General features: G+C 39.6%; 1 protein-coding gene across 2 annotated transcripts in view; it reads right to left on the bottom strand.

The window, feature by feature from the left end:
- GRM5 (glutamate metabotropic receptor 5) overlaps nt 1-25,551 on the bottom strand; it is a gene marked incomplete at both ends in the record, with an annotated part of 535,510 nt that overhangs the window by 16,864 nt on the left and 493,095 nt on the right. The window lies entirely within an intron of this gene.

The following is a 25,551-nucleotide window of genomic DNA, read 5'->3' as shown; positions in this document are numbered from 1 at the left end:
TAGAATTTAGTGTTTACCATATGCCAGACCTGGTACTGGAATTTGACCCAAATGTAGTCCTGGCAACAACTTGTGGCAGAGCCTCTGCTATTATTATATCCATTTTACTGAAGCAGAAACCTAAGATTATAAGGATTAAGTAGATTGATCAAGGATTTTGGACACAGGAATCTTAAGTTCAGAACCTATACTTTTAGCCATTATAATGGGTTTGCCTTCTAGTTTAAAGAGTCATTCTTATCATTAATGAACCTTCAATGAGTGGTACTATGTCTGAGCGTGATACTAGAGACTGGTGATGCCAAAAGAGAAAAGAGACATTCCTTGGCTGTGAGAGGTTTACATAACCATTAAGCTGAAGTGTGACAGTCAGTATAGGGCTGCTTGCATTGTGGTGAGTGGCTTAAACAGCTTTTATATCAGAGTTAGCAATTCACCACACCTGGAAGGTACTAGAAATTTCATCTAAAATAAGTTATGAGATTTCCAACATTTGTCTGCTACATGGTGCATCAAGAAGAACCCTTGTATTTTTATGACAGTTTTCAGAGCCAACATGCTTTCACAGAAATAATCTCTTCTTTTAATTCATCAGTTTAAGCCTGTGGGGTAATTAAAGAGGCATTGTTATCCCCATTTGCCAAATGAGGAAACTGAGACTTACTTAACTGACTTGACCAAAATCACAAGCCTAGTGAGTAGAGAGTAATAGTAGAGCTTGCAAGCGTCCAAGGCTCTTAAAGTTTATTATCTTTATTACATTTTCCCTTCTAAATATGGAGCCTGATCTGGTGCCACTTCATCCACATTCCTGGTATTCAGCAGGTAGTGATAAAGTGACTATCAGAAGACCTGTTTACCCTTGATATAGTCACTTTAAAAAAAAGTTTTCTTTTTCTGCTGTCTCAAAATTCATGTTAAATAAAAGGCAACAAAATTAAAATCATTATTTGTCCTGGGATAAAGGGCTTCCTCATAACTTTTTTCTCTTCTTAGATGTGAAAAGTATTTAGTATTTGAGTGAAAGTGAAATGGCTCATTAAATCAAGCAAAATGGATTACCTTCTTCAGTAAACATTAGTTGAGCATCTATTAAATTCTAGGCAATGGGCTTTGTCCTAGGGATAGAGAGATAAATAATCCTCAGGTCCTGCCTCATAGAGCTCACAGTCTCATGGGAGAAGGAAGGGGAGAAGACAGTATGTACACAGTAACTTTAGGTCTAAGCCATAAAGAAGAGAGGAAAAGAACTTAAAAGACTTTCTTTGAGAAGGTAAAGCATCAGACCAAACCAGATTGAGCAGCTTTTATTTCACCAAAGAAAACACCTTGGAAGAGGATCCCTTGTGAAGTACCAATCATCGAAGGACCTTCCACATTTCAATAGAAAATATTTTGTATTTATTTGTGAATTGGGTTGCATAGCCAGAATGCTGCTCTAGAGCTTAAATTAAAAGAATATTAATATTAATAGAATAATAGAAGTGTTCATGGTTCCTTACAAAGGGTTCCTTAAAAGTATTTTTGAATATCTTCTGTTAGGCTAATTTCCAGTTAATTTAAATTTTTTCATAGCTAATTTAGGACATCTACACTCTTCATGCCCCAAAGCTCTTCTTTCTGTCTCTATCTATGTCTCTCTGTCTGTCTCTCTCTCTCTCTCATGTACACACACACATACACACACACTCTGCCAAGTTTCCCTGCTTATGAAACATCTTATTCTCTCATAACCCACTCTCTTTTGGTAAAAGATTTTACAAAACAAAATAAAAAATACAAATCCCAACTTATTCCAATAAAGCAAGAGATACATTAGACTTATTTAGAACTTTCAAATAGTTCTTGTATTCAAGGTGAAAATGTCATTTACAGATTGGGAAGCTTATCTTTGCTTTTGGATGGGACCCTTCTTCCTGTCTATAACTATAATTACAGCTTAACTATGTTTACCAGATACTTAAATAAACCACATTTTCATTCATTCACTTCTTCATTATTCCATTCACCATAATGTACTGTTTAAAGCAGCTAATAATGCTTTTATAGTCTCTGCTGCAGGTGTATAATTCTTTCCATTTGGACTTATTTCAGAACCATAGAACTGTCAATTAAAATAGTTAAAGCTTTTCAGAATTTATAGCTAATAAAATATCAGTGAAAATTACTTCTCATATAATAAATTCATATATCTTTTAGGCACTTACTAAAGCAGAGATATACACACAGTTATGCACACATGTACACACATACTTTTGAGGTACTGTTTTACGTGCTTTACAAATATTAACTCAGTTTTCAAATAAAATGCTTTGTGATTATATTCAAGGTCATAATAGAAATAATAATGATAACAGAATATTGAATGTTCCAGGTTCTTTTTGGTATATTATCTTCAATTCTTAAAACGACCCTACAAAGTAGCTGCTATTTTCCTTACTCCAAAGAGGCAGGTATTGAAGATCAGGGTCCGTAAGCCCAAGCTTACAAGGTTTATGAATGGGGAACCCAGTATTAGAAAATGACTCCAAAGCTCATCTTATTTCCATTCATCTTCCATATAAGTAACAATGTCAGTAATTTTCGGAACAAAACTATGAAGACTTATTATTTACCTTTTCTCTTCTAGGCCCCATTTTGCAAATAAGTAGTAGAGTTAATAAGGATGGCCAGTGGAGGAGCTAGTGTAGGACTTTATATTGTGTTCCCTCATTTGGGTTCCTATAGATGCACTACATATATTTAACTTACAGCATTCAAACCATTTACTGAATACTCCATGTGCAAGGCACTGTGATAAGGAGAACGTGGCTAACTCTATGCCATTGATAAGTTCATAGCCTGGAGTGGGAGGATGAAATGTAAGCAGATAATTTTTAAACAACGCGAGAAGTTTTATTATAGAAACGAATGCAAGAAGGACTCCTAACCCATACTAGAATGGCAGGAAAAACTTCAGTGAGATATGATCCCAGAGTAAATCTTGAAAGATGAGTAGGAATGCAGTATGAAAAGACGGGTAGGCAGGCAGAAGAAAAATCAAGAGCAAACAGCATGGTGTACACGGGGAAACAGTGCTTGGTATTTTTTACTGTAACCTAGGGTAAATAACACAAGGTAAAATGCACGGTGTGGATGGAGAGGCTAAGAAAAAAATGTGGTCAGAGTTGACATTTAGATAAAATACTATGGGCTTGAGGGAATGGAACTATAGATAGAGCGACTCATTCTATTGTAATTGTTCATGTGAGAGATGTTGAGATAATTCCTTGGGGTAGTGATAATAGGAGGAAAATTAGAGAACAGTTTCAAAAATATTTAGGAGGTAGAATGAATAGGATTATCGATGAGTTTAAGAAAGAGAATTGTAGAATGCTACCTCAGTTACTGCCTTGGGTGGTGCGCTTAACTAAATTAAGAAAATATAGGAGAAGGAGTATATTTGGAGGAAGAAATAAAAAGCTTCATTTTGGAATATTGGGTTTGAGATGCTGGTGGAACATACCATTGGACAAATTCAGTAGGCACATGGGTTTAAGAATCCAGAAGTTAGGGGACTGTTATATACTTGGGAGCCATTAGCATACAGATGACTGCAAATACCGTGAGAACGGTTGAAAGTGCCCACAGAGAGCAGGTAAACTATGGGGTGGTGGAGGGAAGGGTTACAGGCTTGCTCATTCTACCTGTTCACAAACTCCTCTAACACTGTTAGTGGAAGCATTCCCTCTAAATGTTTTCTGAGTACCTGCTATATGCTAGATACTGAATTCAGGGTTCTTCAATCTGCTATTTTTTTCCCTTTACAGTCTCCAGACTTGTACATCTGTGCTCAATATAGCTTTAACACTTTGGTTTCTGGGCCATAATCTTAGTGTGAAAATCTGTCACAATAGGTTTAAGAGAGTTAAGAATGATTTGTTCTGAAATTAGCTTTAGTTGCTGTCTATGAAGATTTTTTTTTTTTGATTCCTTTTGTACCTCCTTTGTCCAGGAAGCTCTAGTTCCTCTTTACTCAGCTCTACAAGAGCCCATGTTCATCTGGTGAATTTAAAAAGTATGGGGGTAATCACTCAGGATTGGATAGTAAATGTAATTTCTCCATAATGATTTGAATAAAAAATTCCATTTCTTTACTCCCTTTCCCCTGTCTCTCCCCATATCTACTAGACACTGGATTACTGAAATTTCTTTATAGGCTACGTGGTCCAGAATGGATAAATGAGTCCAGAATGAGGTGAAAGACCAGAATAAAATGAATAAATTCAAAGCAGAATGTGTATATTAGGTGAAATAGCAGGTATTGTGGGGATGATGCCTGAAGCTAGAAGGAAAAGAGAGAGTTTGATATTAGATATAAGGACTCCTTATGGGAGGGAGATTCAGGTAATATGTTTGCCAGAGGTAGGATGGCTAAAATGATCATTCGAATTGCATTAGAATTTAATCATTACAATTGAGAAATGAGCCCATGGTTTCCTCTTTATATAGGCACTAAAATAACCCAGAACGATAGCAGAGCTTGGGGTGGACAGAAATTCTTTACCCAGAAGTTGGTAGTAAATAGTAATTTTAAAGAAAGTTGAAAGATAGAGGGATAACTAGATGTCAAGAGCCTCAGTGAAGGCGGTTTTTCACTTTTACACTTCTGTATGACATGTGGAATATGTCTGGAAGTAGCATGGAGTTGCTGACCCCCAGCTCGGTGCCCTGAGGAATATGTGATGTGGAAGGATAAGTAACCTATGAAAGGCCTACAGGGGGAGGAATGTTCTTAGGAGAGAACCAGGTTTTAAAGTAAAGAAAATACAGTAAATGGAGTGTTTAGTGAAGAGGTTGAAATTGAAGGAAGGTCTTTATCAAGAAATAGGGATTACAGACAGAGCCTTCAAATGGTTTGGAAGAGAAAAGTCCAGTGGGTGAAACAAAGACCAATATGTGTACATGGAATTTCCCAACACGATACTGTTTCTGAGATGCTAGGAAGATTCCATGGTAAATTCTCTCACCTTCCCTTAATGTCAAGTGCAAAGATTTTCCATCATCCATGAGTGAGGAGGCTCATGAAGCAAGTGCTGTTGTGAGTAGATATCCCATGTTTTCTGATACATATTGCAGACTCTCTGAGTATGTGGTTGAGATGAGAGGGGGAAGACGGCATTGAGATCCTAGAGGTCTCAGGAGTAGAGGGAAAAAAGGGACAGAAAAGGAGAAAGCTGAAGGTGCCAGAGGCACATTTCCCTGACTCCATAATTTAGTCAAGGCCTTGTCCTGCCCAAAGTGTTGTTCCTTCCAGTAGCTAAGATTATCTTGAGAAATAGTTTTCTTTTACCATCTTCTCTCCGACACTGACTCACACTGTGCCGCATACTCCACTCTTTGAAGGAGCGTTGAGCTAATTCTTCTGAACTCTTAAAAACGCCCAGCTCATTTTCTGCTCCCACACTAGGTATCATTCAGTTTAGTGCAAACCACAGGGAGACATTTTTTCCTATGTGTAGAAACCACTGTACACACATTTTACTTTATTCTATCATCCTTTAAAATATTTAGAGGGAAAAAAAAAACCCAACAGTGGTCTCTCTTAGAGGTCAATGAAAGGAAGATGGAAAATGTTGGAAATTTCACATATGTTTTCTGTGTAAATTCAATATGGAATGGTCACCAATAGGGCAGGAGAGAAGGATTGGGGAGTTAGTGTGTAGGAGGGTGTTTTTAAAGGAAATCTGTCATTTAAACCATTATAAATGCATCCCATTTACGAAGTAAATTTAAATCCTCTTTTTCCTCAACTGCATTCTGTTATTCAGAATAGAAGTATGGTATGAGCAGAGATAAATGATATGGAAGGAAAGAGTCTTTTCCTCAAAAATAAAAATTATTGAAGTAGTTATAGAACAAATCACTTTGTCACAGAAAACCCAATAAGTGATTTTCACACCAAAATTGCTGTCAAGAAGGCAGAGTTTTGAGGCTAAGATTAAGCATAAACCTAGAAAACTAGAGAATTAAAAAAAGATGAGTGAGTAAAACTTGTGAATGAATACGTGGATGAATAAATGAATAAAATGGAAAGGTAACTTGGGGGGTTATCAAATCTCCAAAGGGCTTTGTTGTTATTGTTGTTGTTTGTTTTGCTTGGTTTTGTTTTGTTTTTATGAAGTGGAAACTGAAGCAACTTTGTAGACTTAGGTCAAGAGACCAAGGAAGAGAGAAAAAAAATTAAAGATGTTTGGGGAAAGGGAATACCTCGTGTAGAGTTTTGAGATAAAACAATTACAGAAAAAAAGGAAAGAACACACTTTTTTTCACTTACACTTCATAATTAACCAGTTGGCATATACTGCAGGCTTCATCTTCACACCATACCCGGCATCTGACCATTTCTTACCACCCCCTCTATTTACTACCCTGGTCCAAGCCACTGTCATCTTTTACTATGAAAATTATACTAGCTTCCCACACTGGCCCTGCTCTGTCCTTACGAAAACCCTCCCCACCACCCAACCCAGCCTAACCATATCCAGTCTCCAGACAGCAACCAGAATAATCCCGTCAATACAAACATCTTTTTTATCACTTCTCTGCTTAACCCATCTCCCTGAGTAAATCTAAATTTCTTATAACGGTTTACAAAGTCCTATATAATCTTCTCCCTCTGTTATTTCTCTGATCCCATAACTTACTTTTTTCCCCCTTCCCCACTTTATTCTGCTTGAAGACACCAGGCATCCTCCCACCAAAGTGCCGTTTGCTTTGGCCATTTCCTCTGCCTTCAGTGCTTCCCCACAAAATATCTTGAGAGATTACCTCCTTTAAATCTTTCCTCAAATGTTCCTTTCTCAATATAGCCTGCCATGACCACCCTGTTTAAAAATGCAACTGTGACCTCACTCTTCCTACCATTTCCTGCTTTGATCTTATCCACCATAATTTATATTTTACTTATTTGTTTTATTTACTGTCTTTTTTTCCCAGTAGAATCTTCAAAAGAATGTGAGCTCTACGAAGCCATGATATTAGAGTGTTTTCTTCACTGCCATCTTTCCAGTGCCTGTGACATTGCCGAGCTTATTACAGGTGATGATATGTGTTGAATGAATATATGCATAAATGAATGAATAAAATATTCAGGGAAAATATTCAGGTGGGGAGGAGGAAAGATGAGCAAGCTCATGATAAATGACATGAGATCTCTCAAAGTTGGAATGATAATCAGTGAGAGTAGAAGGGGTGGAATTTGAGGTTTGTGAAAGTATGGGTAGAAAAGTGAAATAGCCACTTTGGGCAGGAAGCTTACGGAGTAAGCAAAAAATATAAGGAAAATGATTGGCAGGTAAAACACAGAAGGTTGTACAAAAGATCCTCATTTAAAAAAAAGTATTTGCCTCTCTTTCATATAGCCCCATTCTTCATACCAAGCTGTCCCATTCTGACATTGAGGAGTTAGATGCTGATTAGACTAAGATGATAACGGTAACCCATTTTGCTCATCAGTTTCAGCCAATGATCATGGGAGAGGGTATTCTGGACATTTCTAATGAATTTTTTAGTCTTATCAAGAAAACACTGGAAAACATGGTCCCTTTTTGCTGTGGACAGTTGTTTGGATGTGATACCTGACAATGTTATAACCATGCAACAGGCATGAGAGAAGTTAAGGCAACATTCCAAAAAATGGTGGCATGGAAGATTAAAAGAACATAGGTCCTAGGCAATGTCTCTGAGCCACTGAATTAGCCTCTTTAACCTCAGAACTTATTTTTTATGTGAGATTGGTTTCTTTATAATGTAAGCCACTCTGAATTAGATTTTAGATTCTCTAATGCCAGCATCCTCCTACCTGTTACCTTGCTTCATTACTTTCTCAACCAAGGCTGAGTCCAAGAATTTCTAAGGTTGTTTATAACATTTACTTATGCTTAGGTATTTATAAGTGTGTGTGTGTGTGTGTGTGTTTATGAAAACCCTAAAGAAGCAAGTTACTACCAAATACTTTATCTTACCTAACCATTTGTATTCTTTTAAATAGTGTTCCTTTTTTATACATATTATTGTATATAAAAAGTGTGAGAGTCTTCATAGAGTTAGATTTGTATAGAAAAAAAAAGAGGGAGATAGGCGGGGTAAAACAGAGTATTATGTTCTCAATAATCCACATTTAGAGAATGCCTAAACAGTTGGCCCTTATAACCATGGTACAAACACTACTGTTCACTTATCAGAAGCTATGGTAACTGTAGTCACAACTAGTGCAGTATTGTGATTTATAAGATTTCAGATGACCAAAATATATTTTCCATATACATTTGGTCTTTCTCCACCTTTCCTGGCTCACAGCTCTAAAAACTCCTAAGTATTTCCTAAGTATTGAGAGTGATAAATGTGTCTTCTGTGATATTAATGAGGTGACTTTTGGAACTCAGCTAAGGGTGGGGCCTGGTTGCCAGTGGACCGAACTATGTGATTAGAGGGTTAGAACTTTCAATCCCACCCTTTTGACCTCCAGGGAAGGGAAAGGGGCTGGAGATTGATTTCAATTGCCAATGGTCAGTGATTTAATCAATCATACCTATGTAAGGAAGCCTCCATAAAAACCCAAAGGACAGGTTTGGAAACTTCCAGGTTGGTGACTTGTAGAGATGTTCAGAGTGCAGTGCCTGGAGAGGGCCTGGAAGCTCTGTGTCTCTTCCCACATACTTTGCCCTATTCGTCTCTTCCATCTTGTTCTGAGTTCTATCCTTTTACAATAAATTGGTGATCTAGTAAGTACAGTGTTTCTCTGAGTTCTGTGAGCCACTATAGCAAGTTTATCCAAGCTGAGGAGGGGATTGTGGGAACCTCTGATTTATCTCCAGTCAGTCAGAAATGCAACTTGGACTTGGGACTGGCTCTGACTTCCAAGGTAGGGGTCGTGGGAACCTCCAATCTGTAGCTGGTTGGTGACAGCTGTAGGGGAGGGCAGACTTGTGGTACTGAACCCTTAACCTGTGGGATCTGATGTTATCTTCAGGTAGGTAGTGTCACAATTGAGTTGAATTGTCAGACACCCAGTTGGTGTTCAAAGAATTGCTTGTTGGTGTGGGGAGAACCCGCCCATAACTGGAACTGAGCCCAGGAACCCAAAATAACCTGTTATTATCTGTTCAGTGTTACTTTCTCAGACTGATTAACTAGTGGGAACTATCACAAGTCCAAGCACTTACAAGGACTTAGATAATCTAAGTTTTTGGTTGCATGTGTTTGCAGAATTGGTATTGGCCAGCATGGATTTGCCAGATATTTCCCTCAGTTACCTTTCATGTCACTAGACTAGGAAAACATCAAGAAAAACAAAGAAGAGACAAATGAAGAAAACAAAGCTTAGTGTCCCTATGTACTTATCCGTTACCTAGTCAGTTATAGATCCACATAAAAGTGGTCCTGGCTTTACTCAGTGATGATTTTGGAATTCTCTTCCAGGCACCATCCTATTTGAGCTGATTATAGCAAATTTAGGAGCCAGTTTTTGTTTCTCAGTTCTCCCTTTCCCTTTGCCTCCCTGGCTTTGGACAGGATGTTTCTGCCTTTAGTTTTCAATCTTGACTTCGGTCCAGTCATTGTCCTCACTTTCCCTCTGTACCAGTACAACCTTTATAACAGCTCTGGGCACATTCAACCTTGTTCCTGTGTTGGTTTACTCAAACACCAGGCTAGACCTTTGGTCTCCAGGCAAAGTTCGGATCGAACACCTACCCTAGGTGATATCTTTAGCGATCACCCAGAAACACAGTTTCTAATTTTAAGATGTATGAGGCAGAGTGCACACACTACATTTTATTTTTCAGATTTATTGACACATTACCCTTAGGATCATCCTACTTTTGGATCCTGACAGTGATAAAGTAAGGAGGGAAACTATGAAATATATTTGAATCGCATTTAAAATATTGCAGAAATCTTTTCTTATATCATTTAATTTTCTCAACAAACCAAGTAATGTAATTATTATTCAGATAAGGAATCTATGGCTCAGAGAGCTTCCCAGAGGGGGCTTCCCTGGTGGCGCAGTGGTTGAGAGTCCGCCTGCCGATTCAGGGGACACGGGTTCGTGCCCCAGTCTGGGAAGATCCCACATGCCGCGGAGCGGCTGGGCCTGTGAGCCATGGCCGCTGAGCCTGTGTGTCCGGAGCCTGTGCTCCGCAATGGGAGAGGCCACAACAGTGAGAGGCCTGCGTACCACAAAAAAAAAAAAAAAAAAAAAAGAAAGCTTCCCAGTCTGGCCAAGGCCCCATAAGTGCTAAGTCGCAGAAATGGGGCTAGAAACCAGATGTCTTACCTCCAGATATCATGCTGCTTATTAACGCCTCACCTTTTTCTTCATTTTATGCTGAAAAAACCCCCTTATCTAAATAATCTGATAACCCACTTGAGAGACTGAAAAGGTCACACATGAAAGTAGCAGTGTGTACTTAGTAGAGTTAGGTTTTGAGCACCATATAAACTTATTTTTTCAAAGGTCAAATTTGACTACACAGGGGCCGAGTGGAATAAATCACCCTCCAGGCCCCCACCATTTCTCTGACAGGAGTTTGCATATACACAGGCATACCCAAAAGTCGGAAGGCTGTGAAAGAGGCATCTCTGAGAAGAAGATCAGCGTTGATGTGTGGGAGACTGTGTGACAGCAGAAGACAGACAGGATGAAGTGGCGGGGTATCTCAGCCACTCTGAGGTGTTACAAAGAGAGCTGAAGGAAAGCCCAAGTCATCCTTTCAAGTCAAACTGGTCAAAGGAGAATTCTAGATGTAAGCAGAAGGGAAGTTCTCATGAGTGAATCTTCAGAGAGGATGAGTAAGGCCAAATCGAGTTCATTATCACAGAGTAATATTGCAAAGGAATTCCCCACTGCCCTCTCTGTGCCCATACATAAGTACACATATTAGAGTGGTTTACTACGTGTTCTGGCAGATCTTGTGGTCTCCGTGTACAGAAAAACAGCATTTGCCCAGACTTGAAATGTCAATTTGATTCATTCAGAGATTTCAGATTAAAAACAAAAACTGAGCACGATCAATAGGCCCAGAAAATAATGTCAGAAATGAATATAAGTTGCAAAAGTATTTGAGAAGCTGCCAGGGAACATAGTACTCTGTCCTTTATAAAATAAAAGGAAGGTAGAAGTTGACAGTTGGGGAAGTGATGCAAATAACCAATTCAAATGTAAAGAATCAGCTATATTGACCCAGTAATTCTATTCAGAGGAGTTTATCCTAAAGAAATAATTCAACAGAAGCTTGAAGGCTTCTTTGCAAAGATTTTTCCCTTCAGTGATATATAAAATGGCAAAAACTATACAAAACAAGAAAAAACAAACCACTGGAGAATAGTTTAATAAATTACAACATAGCAATATTTTGTAAATGTGTTAAATTTTGTATTGAGTAAAGCCTTTCATTTAGCTTCCAGAGAACTCCCAAAGGTTGTATTTTAATCTCACTTAGGATAAGAACTTGTTTTCAGATATGAATCATCTTAAGTCATTGCCTTTTCATTGTGTACTTTCCTTCCACATTGCTATTTGTTTCACAATCAGTAGAAACTCAGGAAGGTACAGATTTTAAAACTAATTCCAAGGTGCTTTACAAGCTTACACAACATCCTCAACAGGGAAAACTTTTCAGGGAGGAGCAGAATGTTGACCAGAAGGAGGGTCTCCATATGAGAACAGGATCAGCCGAAAGAAACATTGCAGTAGCATTAATTTCAAATTGCTGGTTGCTGTCTTAGGGTTGAGGAGTTTTCAGACAAAATAATTTATTCTCCCTAAAGACTGATGAGTAGTTTTCCAGCAGGAATTTTTCCTAACATTATTGTGCATGGAAACTGGAAAAGCTTTGGAGTCAGACCAAGCTGGGTAATAATGACAGTGAGAGCCAATATTTACTGAACCCTTGGAATAGACCAGACACACTCTATACCAAAGTTTACTGATTTAATCCTTGCAACAGCCCTTTGAACTAGGTACTTCTATTATCCCTATTTTACAAATGAGGAAGAACTAGAACACGGGGAGATTAAGTAACTTGCCCAAGGTTACTGGATTGGTTAACTATGATGCATATTATCACTAAAATGCTGGGTATAAACACTAACTGGGCCATTTGTTGGGCTATTCTGTCTTTAAATTTTAAATGGCTTAAGGTACACAGGCAAGTGTGCTATTTTTCAAATCTTTTCATCTTTTTCCTGATCTCCTGGCTTGAGCCGCTGCCTTTGCTTTTTTTTGACCCTTACTACCCTAGAAGATTGGAAGCCTGATCCCTCTTCAGTGTTGACCTCGATTACAATTTGCCCTTAGCAACTTGGTTTTCTCCATCTGAGAGCCATTGGAGCCCACACCTCCGTGCTTCTCTATGGAAGCAGATTTGCTCTGAAGCTAATGGGGAATCAGGGCCCCTCATTCACCGTAGTCCCTTGCAAGGCCTTGTTCCCAGTTTTGTATTCACATTTTTCAACCTTTCTCTTAAATAGAGCCCCCCCCCCCCGCCGCTGACCCCAACTGCATGAACTTTAAGTCTCACAGAACTTGAATCTACCCCTGCTTCCCAGAGTTTGCCTCCATCTCATAAGGATATCATAAACTAGCTGTGTTACATTAGGAGACTTGCTGATGCTTTCTGAGTTACAATCTCCCTATCTGCAAAGTGGAAATGTTGGGGATCGGTGAGGTAATTTATGAAAAATTCTTGATCTTAGTAGGTGCCTATTACTGTTATTTTCCTACCTGTCATTCTAATAACTTCTGTGTCCCGGCAGGTTTTCCCCAGACAGTTCTGATACAAAATATTTTGTCCTGTTTTCTCTACATGTCCCCTAATACTTATGAAACTGTGAGTCCTCCTATGGGATATGACCTGTATCTTCTCCATTAAATCCTGTGGGTTAATGAATCTTTGATTTTTAGCACCATCCAGACCTGGCTTACATGCTCCCACATGCCCTAGCTTAGGCTGCTGTGATTTAGGCTGGATTTGAAAATGATCTGGAGACAGGTGATGTTCTCTTTATTTTATCTCAGCCTGTCACCCCTGTTAATCTCAAATAGAACCCTATTCTCTTTCTTCATACCCTCATTTCAAATTATAACTAGATATTAGCTTGCTTACTAGTTTATGATCTGTCTTGCTCATTAGCCTGTAAACTTCATGGGAGCAGGGTCTGTTCTTTTCACAAACACCTAGCATGGGGCCTGGCATATGGTAGCAACTCAACAAATGCTTTTCTGCATGCGTGCAGCCACGAAGATGGTAAAAGCAAGAACATTTATCAAAGGTGAGGCAGTAATATTTATGCAAACCTGACTCCAACTAAACCGGCTCTCCCCTTCTGTTGTACACAGACGGTCATTCACCAGTTCTTCTTATCTCAACAGGGTTGTTTTGTTTGTCACTCTCCTTTCTTCTTCTAGTCCTCTTCCTTCACCTTGGTTGTTCCCATCTCACATCCACACACAAAACTTTTCCGTCTTTTTTCTATTCCTCTGTCTCTTAGGCTACTGAGGAACACACAAAGTGTTTCCAAATATTGCAAAAAATCTTAGTTCCCATTTCTCTCAGCTTTTAAAATCACTTGATTTTGTTAGGACCAAGATGAGGTAGTCGAGGTAGTCGAGGGAGGTTGGGGAGTTCCTGGTCCCTGTATGTATGTGAGGGGTGAGGGCTGGGCGAGGGCATGCGTACTGGGACAGTTACAGTTGCCTAAGAGTGGGAATGGCACCCAAAGAGAGGGAAGCAGTCTCAGCAAGTCCTGGGTCTGCCAGATTGTGCTCTTACATGAGCTTCAGGAGAACCATCTCCACTCCATTATACTGGACACAAGGTATTAATCACAGGTCTATGTCTAGGGCCTGCCTGTCCACTTTCCTTTTATTCTTCATCCCATTGTTTTAATAGTATCATTTTAATAGAGGAAATTATATTTTTCCTGGTCTTAGGATAATGTCTTGTGGTTTATTATAATCACATATAATTACAACAGATATATTTACTAATTTTGCCATTTCTAAGCAGATTCCTCATTGTTCAGTGTCTATCACAATAAATCTAAAGTGAGATTTAATTTCATAATGGTAGATAACTAAAGAAACATTACATAAAAATGATGCTATAAGGTCTTATCTTCAGTGTTTAGTCTCTTGTGTTTCTTAAGTACTTATTATGTACCAGATACTGAACTAGTAGTTGCGTGGTGATCTAGAAATTCAGGAGTTTATAATGATAGAATGTAATAAAATAATGTATACAGTTATACAGCATCATGTATATTACATGTATATTCATATATACACATACTATACGTATATACACAAAATACCACACATATCTATATAATCATATACAAATACACACATATAGATAGATATACAGTAATTCTCCAAGTTTATCTAAATGCATTGGGCTTTAGTTTGCTTGAGATAGGCAGTACATCATGGTAATTGAGTGTACTGGCTTTGGAGTGAATCAACATGGGTTTGATTCCTAGCAATACCGCTTACTCACTGTGTGATTTTGGGTAACTTATATAACTTTTCTTAAATTTCATCTCTGGATAATGAGAGCAATGCTACCTAACTCACAACACTGATGTTTTACATGGATTTTAGCATTTATTTTCACAAAGACATTATGAGGTTGGTACAGTTATCATCCCCATTTTACAGATAAAGAAACTGACTCACAGAGTGGTTAAGTGACTTGCTCAAACTCACATGGTCAGAGGGGGCAAAGTCAGACACATACCTGGACTGTTGAACTCTAATACTTGTACTCTAGAACATTAGATTAAAGAAAATAACCGAAATTGCCAAAGGGATGACTAAAAGAGAAAATAAAACTCAATTTAAAAAAATCAAGGAGCAGCTAAAGAATAGGAAAAGGAGAAAGAGGAAGCATATGTGCCAGGTGCTGTTAGGAGTTTTTATACATTGTCTTATAACATCCAGGGGCTTCCCTGGTGGGGTAGTGGTTGAGAGTCCGCCTGCTGATGTGGGGGACACGGGTTCGTGCCCCGGTCTGGGAAGATCCCACATGCCGCGGAGTGGCTAGGCCCGTGAGCCATGGCTGCTGAGTCTGCGCGTCCGGAGCAAAAAAAACATCCTTACAACCCTGGGAAGGGGTAGAGATGACCTTTTTAAAACGAGAACTGTAGTTCACATAGCTGATGCATGTTGATGTTGCAATTCAATCTAGGTCCTTCTGATTATAAATAATACACTCAGGCACATATTGTGCATCCAGATTTGTAGCATAGTGCTTGGTTCTGTAGTTGGCTTTAAGAAAAATACATTTCACAGCCTCTGAGCTCAAGGAGCTTAGAATCTAATGGGGATGACAAACATGGATGCTGTAAACAAGAAGAGAACACTACATTCATGGTGAAGGTAACACCACCTATTGTGTGGGTGGCTAGAATGGAAAGATCCTAGGACTACAATGGAAGATGTCATGGCGGACCTTGAACCTCACCTGGCCTGTGAAACTGACGCTTGGTACCTTGTGCACAGTCGCTGTTTGTTGAATGCATAAGTGATAAGCAGAGTTAGTTAAGTGAAAAGACATAGTTCTTTTTCTGTTACCTTTCCTCCTCACACAGGACCTATTATAACTGAAGGGCTTAGCTTTCCCTTTCATCCCTAGAGAGAGGGCAGGGTGCAGAGAGGGGAGGAGGGCGAAACCAAGAGGGGCAAGCTTACTGCCTTGCCACTTAATGCCAGGTCAAAAACTACATCTGTGTCTCAGTGCCCACAACAGTGACTGGAGCCTGTTAGGGCTCAGTGAAGAAATGTGCTGAATGAAAGAATAAATGAATGAGAAAAAAAGATGGATTATTTCAGGGAAGACCTACAGAAAAAAACATGACAACCAGGATCCATACCATCATGTTATCCTTTCTTTGAGGCCTTTCCCTTCCCCTCTTATGTAACTATTTCCTTTTCTGTGCCCCTGCAGACCCCCCTACAAAGACTTAAACCTCCTGCAACTCTCTACTGACATTATTTCCTTACATCTCTGGCTCTACTAAGAGGAGGGGAGTTATCTAGGGGAAGGAAGGTATTATATTCATCTTTATATCTCTAGTGCCTAAAATATCAGCTAGCTCAGCAGACAACATGATGAATAATAGGTTCTCAGCAAAGAGTACCTAATTATTATTGTTGTTTGGATAATAAACATCACTGAGTAGAGAACCTTGCTTTCCTATGACTCACGTCTGCCCAACTTTCCTCTTTCTAACTTGTTTTTCTTGCCTGTATACAGCTTACATCTTTCTACCTCTTGTATTACCGACTCCTTTTCATTCACTACGTTTAATTTTGATTCCATTCTCCATAAAAGTGTATATTGCTCCCTTGTGTCTCCTTTAGTGAAACTGCCCCGGAACCCCTTTTTGGCATTTCTGCCCCCTCCTGCGGGTCTCTGCTGCCCTCTAGGGGGCCTTGTTCATCACATACTTCTCGGGACCCAGTTTGGTCGGCACTTGGCAGCACAGACCTTGGTTGGGATTGCTGGGCTTATGGCAGGGCTGCCAACCCCCAAGGCTCCTATGCCTGCTTCTGCAGCCCCCAGTTTATAAACTTGTGGCTGTCTAGTATAATGGGTTTAGGAATATGAACCTGGGGCATAAGCAAGCAAAGAGGCTGGCAAGAACTGAAACTCACCACAAGTGGAGGTTTTGAGGAGGTTGCCATGGGATCTCAGTGCTTTTGGTACCGAGAGGATCCTCAGTTGTGAGTATCCCACCTGCGTTTTGCTAGTTTGCATATTATGTCAAAGTTTATTCTATGGAATCCAGCATCCGACTAATGAGAGTGTTCTACCTGATAAATGAATGACGATTTCCATCTTTGCTTGGGCCTCTGTGATATAACGAACTTCCTCAAAGAGTTGGGGCCTCGGACTTCTCTGGTGGTGCAGTGGTTAAGAATCTGCCTGCCAGTGCAGGGGACACGGGTTCGAGCCCTGGTCTGGGAAGATCCCATATGTCATGGAGCAACTAAGCCTGTGCACCACAACTACTGAGCCTGCGCTCTAGAGCCCGTGAGCCACAATTACTGAGCCTGCGTGCCTAGAGCCTGTGCTCCACAACACATGAAGGAACTGCAATGAGAAGCCCGCGCACCACACCAAAGCATAGTCCCTGCTCGCTGCAACTAGAGGAAGCCTGTGCGCAGCAACGAAGACCCAATGCAGCCGAATACATAAATCAAATTTTTTTTTTTAAAAAAAGAAGAGTTGGGGCCTCACTGGTTTTTTTTGTTGTTGTTAAAGCCCAAACCAATATCTCGTTACCATGTCCAGTGGTGATGACTCTTAACTTTATCTAATTTGACTTCTCTGTAACATTGGAACTATTGATCACTCCTTCATGTATGGTTCATTCTTTTTTCTTTTGTGTTATCACTTGTATCTAGGTCTCAGATGTACTTAATACTAATATTCAGGAATTCTTTGTCTATTTATCAGACTTTCCTTTATCTAGTCCATGGGCTCTGCCCTATGCTTTTCCAAACTGTACTTCAACCACCAAACTCTTTTGATTTGCAGGCCAGTTTTTCTAGCAGCTTCTTGGATTTGTTCACTTAGATGTCTCTTAGGATTTTCATGTTTAATTATTCCAAAATGGAGCTCATTTTTCTTCAGACTTTCTCTCCTTTACCTTACCATCTTTGGTCCCAAATTTCTGCTCATTTAGTTTGATTATCATCAAATGCGAATGGCTCCCCCAGCCCTTTTATTTTAATGTCCCTCCTGGACTTCTTCGCTGATTTCATGGGGCATAGTATTAACATCTCCAAAACTTCACACTTGATTTTATCCTTCAAGCTTCTCCTCCCCAAGTCTGAATTACACAGGTCCCAATTCTCCCATTTATACAGGCCAAAAACCTAGGGCTCATCTTTATCTTTAATTTTTCTCTTTCCTTCACATACAACATAACAATGATTAAGTCCTATCATTAAACTTTCTACTTGAAACCATCATAATCTCTTACCTAGCCCATCCCAATGGTCTTCTAGCTGATTTCTCCCTTCTCTTCTTTCCACTCCATGTTCTATTCTATCTGTATAAACCAGAGGGATCTCTTTAACATATTAATCTCATCATGTAACTTCTCGAACCTGCCAAAGCTTCCCATCATATTCAAGACAAAGTCCAAAATCTGTACCTCACCTCATCGGATCTCCAAGTGCCCATCTACAATTTTCTCTTACCATCCTCTCACCTTCTTACTTTATTCCACGCACAGTGGACTTTCCTTGTCTCCTAAAATGACAATCTGATTCCCGCCTCAAAATCTTTTCACTTGCTGCTCCCTCTGCCTGGAACACTTACCCTCCACCTCTCCGATCTTTATGTATCTTATTTTCTCTCTTCATTTTGCTCTCTGTTCAACTTCTTCAGAGAGGCTGTTATGACACCATAACTAAAAATGTCTAAAATCACTCCCTATCCAGCCCACTCTAGCTCTTCACCTTTCTTCGTTATTTTAATAGCAGTTATGCCTATATGGAGTTGTATTATGCATTTGTTTACTTTTTATTGTCATTCTCTCTGACTGCAGTTGAAGTTCTGTGAGGGTTGAGATTTTGTTTTCGTTACCACTTTATCCTCAAAGAGAGAACAGATCCTGGTATACAGCACATTCTCAGTGAATAATTGCTGGGTGTAGTGGTGAACAAAGTTAGGGTATTGAAATGTATTCCAAGTCCTCTGTCACATAACTTTTGCTTTATCTTCAATGGGACCATATATATATACACACACACACATATATATATGAAATATATATAATGTATTATGTATTAGTACTTTTTTATAGCAGTAGAATAGTTAACGTAATGTAGTTTGGTGGTAATTTGTCTAAATAAAACTTTCTTCCTTTTAGAAAGATGTCTGTAAAAAAACTATAGCATTCAAAACTAAGACAGAATTTTTCTGTGTACTATGGAGAATTCATAAAGATTGAAGGTATGGAAGAAATTAAAAATTTTTATTACAGAGATAAGAAATCACACACATTATAATAACTTAAAGGGTCCCTATCTCATGTATATACACATATACACACACAGACACACACACACAAACACATACATATCTCCATCTAAGTGAATGGTGAAGTCATTAATAATGGGCTATATATGTTTAGAACTTCTGTGGACTAGATGGTGAATAATGGCTTTATAAATGGCATAAGGTGGATCAGGTAAGAAGAGTGAGGACGAATTAATTTCATGGTCAGTAAATAATCTGTTGAAGCAGCAGAGTACAAGGAGTGTTTGGGGTCCATGCATGAAGCAGCTTGATTTATGCAGAAGATTAAAGCTTAGGAGGAGAACAAAGTATGGTTGAAAAGGTAAGAAAGATAACCTGAAGACATTCTGAAGAACTTTGAATTGTCAGTAGTGTATTTTTCAACGTGTGGGAACAGAGGAGGTGCTGACTGGTTTTGAGCTGGTCAAATGTATTGGGTTTATCACTATTGCAATAATTCAGGTGTACAGAGATAAGGTATTGGATTGTATAGCAGTTGTGGAAATAAAAATGAAGATAAAAATGTTTTAAAAAACATTTAAAATAGCATGTAATGTCTCAATAGCATCTAATCTCTAATTAAATATGTTCAAGTTAAGGACAAGGACAAATTAAGCATGGCTAACTTTTTGATGGTGGGAAGTAGCACTTGTTACATTTAACAGAAACACAGAAAAAAGAAACCATTATAGAAGAATCTATAAAAGAGTGATTTTTGGATGTGTTGATGTTGAGATGATGCCAGGTATGAAGATGGAACTATCCGATTGTCATTTGGATAGTCAAAACTAGAGCTCAAGGAAGAATATTTGAGACTTGCAAGTACAATGACGGCTGAATTCTCCAAAGAAGAGAACACAAGGAGAAAGGAGCCAGAGACCATGGACTGACCTAGTGAACGCAGACAGCTAGGAGACAGGAAGTGGCCCCAAACAGCCCTGAACTCTGAACCTCTGTGTCTGTTATTATCTCTTGCTGGAACTTCTTCCCCCACCTAAGCAACTCAAACACTCCTACTTATCTTTCTTTTCAATGTTACCTCCTTTGTGAGTTTCTTTAGTATATCACTGAGAGCTGAAATTCTATAACTGATCCTCCCTTTGCAGACCGACAGGAATTGTTTTCCAGCTAAGGAGTAATGGAGGATATAACAGGGCACAGTGCAGGGGGCATGAGGAGTTTCCCGGAGTCATGGGATCAGATCAGCTCAGTCCCAAGCGAAGTATACAATCTTAGAAAAATTATTTCATCTCTCAGAATCTGTACAAATTAAATAACATATTACATGTAAGATCAAAGAGCACATTGAAGGAGCTTGTTCTCTTCTTGTATGTGTGTATGTGTTAGGAGTTGTTGGGAGGAATGCCAGACAAATGGGGGCAGGGCAAATGACTCAGGAAAGGTAGAGAACTTATTTTAGCCAAGAAATTAGAGAGAAGGATACTCCATCTTTACAAGGGAAACTAGATTACTAGATTTGAGGGAGGAGAAGGAATTGTTAACTCACAGAATTATGCCTGAGCCATACTCTTTTCTGGTATGTTCTGCAAGAGATATGACTCGCATGCCCCAGATATGGTGTAGCTAGGCCAAGCAGGGCTAATGCAAATAAAAGGAACATTTCTGGAAACAGAACTTTGAAAAAATGGCTTAGTTTACCCCACCCTGCAACAATTTATATCAGTTAACCAAAAACATTTAAAATTCAAGTAGTAACAAATGAGACCACTAACATCACATGCAAATTAAAATTCTCTGTAATTGCAGCATTCAAGAATATCAATTCATTATACAAAGGGAGTGTTTTAGATGCAATTCATCAAAATCATCCAGACATAGCCTTTTATAGCTCCACAAATATACTTCAATTATTGCAGAGCCAAACCATTTAATTAATCATTTCAAAGCATTTCTCTTCCCCAAAATTAAACACCTGAAACGTATCATTCATAATACTACAACCCACCAGATCTAAATCTTCTTAGCATTTGCTTTCTACATGCCTAGTGAGAGACAGAAATACATTTAAATGGTATATCGTTAGGCAGTGGTAGAGCAAGACTTGAAAAGTTGACTTATTATCTTGGAGAATGAACTACCATTGAGTGCTGATTCACCATTAGGGAAGGGACTAGGTCTTCACCAGAGACTAAAGAAATGAATTTTTGCTGCTCACACAACACATATTTACTGGAGAGCTTGTTTAAAAAGGCACTGTGTTAGTTGCTGGTGATGGAGACATAGAAGGCAATGCCTACAAGAAACTTACAGTCTACCAGGGAGAAAGACACAAACTAACACTGTAATACAACTTGAACAGTTCTATATGGAGTTCTGTCAGGAGATCCAGAAAGTCCAGGGGAAATACAGTTTATAAAAGAGGTGTTATATTTGGGTTAGGAATTGGAGGGTAAGAAGGTGTTTTCTAGGTAAAAGGATGAGAGATAAATGCAGATATTAGTAGAGGAAGAAAGAATAGAATGTATACAGCAGGAGTATGACAAACAAAGAAATGACTGAGGCATGGAATATTTGGGGAACTATGTGCAGGCTGGCATTGCTAGCATATGTAATATGTTATATGTGTTTGGAGGAGCACTAGTCGGGGGAACGTTGGCGGATTGGTGGAGCAGCTTGGTGGCTGGGCCTCAGGTTGAGAAGGTCAAGTCTTCAAGGGCCAGGTCTTAAAGGGCTTTGTGAGCCATGTGAAAGAGTTTATGATTTTTATATTTTAAGGCATGTATACCTACTAATTTGAAGGCTGGGTAGTGTGATCAAATTTGTACTTTAGGAAGATCACTCTGGCAGCTGCTGGGACAGGGTGTACATCAATAACAGAGATTTAGGACATTTTGTCAGTAGTTCAGACAATAGGTGACGGGGTCCTGATCCAGGGTACTATCATTGAGAATGCAAAAGATAAGGTAAAATAAGTAGAGAGAATGGTTGAGGAAAGTGAAGAGTCAGGAATGACACAGGGCTGGGCAAGTAGGTTGAAGGTGTAGCTTTTATCCAGAGAGGAAATATCAGAGGAAGAAGAGCCTTCAATGATAACTTTTTTTTTTGAGAAGTTTTCATTTTATTCAACGTCAATTTTTTTTTTATATGCAAGGTAATTCCAAACTTGCTGTTGGGGCAATAAGTATCAAGTATTAAAACTAGTACCAGGTCTTAAGTTGCAGAAATATATACTCTGAGATAGTGCAACAGACCCATTTTTAAGGCAATGAGAATTGTACATAGTTTCTGACAAGTTCTTTCACTTAGCACTTTCACAAGTGATGATGAAATCATTATTTAATTTCTTGGTCAAAATAATACTTTCCTCTGATGACTTCTGTCTCTTAGATGTTGTAATTATCCAGGATGTCAAATACATTTAATTCTAAAAATTTGACTTAAATATTTGCTTAAAGTAGGTACTTAAGAAATGTCTGGTGAATTTTAACTGTATCTAATCACTTTTAAAAGAAACCTTCACCATCTCAAACAGTTTTAAATTGGCAACTTTAGAAATAGTCTTCATTTGAAGAAAGGGAATAAAAAGAAATACAAAATAAATCATAACTGAGAAAAACTCAATCTGAATCTGCCTTTAGGAGACATATCCCATTCCTGGAGCAGTTTAGTTCAAGTCAGTGCTGTCTGCCTTATGCAGACATTTTAGCCAAGAAACTGAAATGTCCTTCTCATGCGTTCTTGCTCTGATGACCAAGCCAGATTGGCTTTGGGCCGTAAGTGGATTATAACTCAGCGGGGTGTGCTAGACAGTGGCTCTAAGACTCACAGAAAGAGAAAGTAGTAAGGGAAGCGGTTAACAAAAGAAAATGGGGCAATGAATAATCATTTAGTTTGTCGAGGAAGTTAAACAGGAAGATATCCAACCTAAATCAAATTACAGTGATGATGACACTTTCTCAAGTCTTTCTCAATCCTGACCTTTTGTTGATTCCTACATACAAACTCTTTACTACCCTTTCAAATACAGTCTTAGTGCTTATAATTTCTGATAGTGAAGGCCGTGGACTGCTTGGATTAGAATTCAAGGTCCAAATCCTTTCCAGGTATCTGTCCTTGGGCAATTGGCTTTACCGCACTGTCTCTCAATTCCCTCACTTATAAAATGACGCTGCTAATGTTACGTACTTCACAGGGTTGTCTTAAGGATTCAATGAATGTTTATGAGGCACTGATAATAGTGCCTGAAACATTGTAAATGTTCAATAAAAGTAAGCTGTCGTCATCAGCATCATCACTGGGGTTATCCTTTTCCTACATCCTGTATTTCACCTTCTCTTTTCTAGGTTCTGCCTGTTTAAACTTTTGGCGGGAGTGCCTACAAGCTTGATTTTAAATCCAGAAGCAGTGACTGCTTGACCCCATCCTCGGTGTCCTTTCTCATCCCCCTCCCACCAGCAGACCCCAGCCCCACCTCGCTTGCACTGAGCCCCGGATATAAAATGCTGCAGAATCTAACTCATTAATTTTCACTGAAGTGAAAGGCTACCTGCCCCCTTATCATGCTTTGTTCCTCCCCAGAAATGATGTGACTAAGCATGTGACAGGGCAGACTGGCTTCTGATTCCGAAGGTCCAGCTTTAGAGAAAGCCTTAAGTTTTAGTGCGTTTTAAGGCTAAAGTTCTTAACCGCAACAGTTGAGTTCAAACCCTGGGTTAGCCACTCACCACTTTGGGCAAGTGTCTTCATCTCTCTAATCCTCATCAGTATAATGGTCACAGTGACACTTTTGAACAGGGTTGTTGGAAGAAATGAATTGGATTAATTGGACACTTGGTGCATCCTCAGTAAATGGAAGATCTTGATAGTAGTCAGTTTGATTCCTGAAGACTGAGCACTGGGAACATGGCCTATTGGATTTGAAAGGCATTTCTGGTGGCAAAAGTGAGTGGTGGGAGAATATTTAGGCAAGGCTCCTCTATGATGTACGAGAATAATATGTATGTTATAAAAATCCAGCATCCATATTCTAGGGAATAATACTGCTTTTTCTCAGCTTTTATATGCCATACCATTTTTATAGGAGTGGAAATGTGATCTCAACAATGATGAGAAAACCAACAAGTTTGTATTAGGAGTCGTCTTCAGTTGGTACAGCTGGGAATCAGTGCATCTCCTGTTAGTGCTGCTTCTGCAGAAGTTTGCCTCAGGCTGTGTGCATCAAATTCTGTACAAGCCCACAGTGGCAATTCTCTATCACTGCTACACAAGCTGAGGGCATCTAGAACCGAAATGCTGTCTATCTACCACCGGAGATGCCTAGAGACCCCCGCCTGCCACCTGGTGGCAGGGGAGGGACCTAGTCCGCTGACTGCTGGGTGGTGGGGACGAGGGTTGTGGGACAAGGAAAGGAGGAAAGAAGGGGAGAGTCTGGGCCTTTGCTAGCATCACTGAGGATGGTTAGAAACGCCCTGGAGTTGAAAGGCTGTCTGGTCCTTTCAGCCCACAGGTCGCTCTCTGTCTGGCACCGTTCTCCCCAGAGAAGCAGTCATAATGCGGTATCTGCACAGTGACTACAATTAAACGAAAGCCTCTGGAAATATCCAAGGGGAAATTAGATAACATGTGCTTTGATGCAGGGATTTGGAGTTTGAAAGTGAAAGAGACAGGCAAGACATCAGAAGTCTGCATCTGCTGAGCTCCCATTTGGCACATTAACATTCTGCGAATGTGTCTTTGCAAGTTCTTCACTGAAGTCAGTTTGCTCAGTTTTTCTCAAGTATCATCAGATATTTCCAACATCCTTTAGATTAAAACAAGTCCTAAGGTTAGACTCCTGTTGTGAGTGGAGGTTGAAATCGATTTTTTTTAATATTTTCATTAGTTAACTATCGAAAGAGAAAAGTGCTTGCTAGTCCATTTGGACTGGAGCATTTGGTTCTCATTGTGCTGTGCTGGCAGCCACTAGCTCTGTGCCTGGAGGAGAAAAGCCTACTTTTGCCCTGGACCATCCTTCAGCGATTGGCCGCACACTTGGCTGTACCCAGTGGCTGGATAGCCCCTGAGGGACGTGTCCGCAGTTCACTTTGAACTCAGGTTCTCTCTCATTTCCCTCAGATGCTCCTTCCTCCCCACCCCCCAACTCCCGCAATGTCACAACGTGTCTGTCTGAGTCAGAACACGCTCTCCGGTGTGCCAGACTCTCACTAGTGAGTCAAGTGGGCCCTGTTTCCCTCAGTTTCTGACCAGGACTCTGGTGGGATCCAGAGTGAGGTGGACAGGACATAACCTAGGGAGAAGTTGAGATGGATGGTGTAGCACAGTGGGGCCCTTTTACACTTTGAGGAGCGAGAGTAGGGCCTCAGTAGGGCTTGATCTCCTTTTTATCTCCTGTGCGACCACAATGACAGTTTACTGAGTTCCTGCTCGGATCCAACCTCGGGATGAATAAAGAAATGTTCTTGCCTCAGTGATCTCTGGTAGAGAGAGAGAGAGAGAGAGAGAGAGAGAGTCACAT

Source organism: Hyperoodon ampullatus, assembly GCF_949752795.1.
Source record: "Hyperoodon ampullatus genome assembly, chromosome: 7".
NCBI classification, from domain to species: Eukaryota; Metazoa; Chordata; class Mammalia; order Artiodactyla; family Ziphiidae; genus Hyperoodon; species Hyperoodon ampullatus.
The sequence above is the reverse complement of the archived record's forward strand: the minus strand, read 5'-3'. Positions and strand labels throughout refer to the sequence as shown.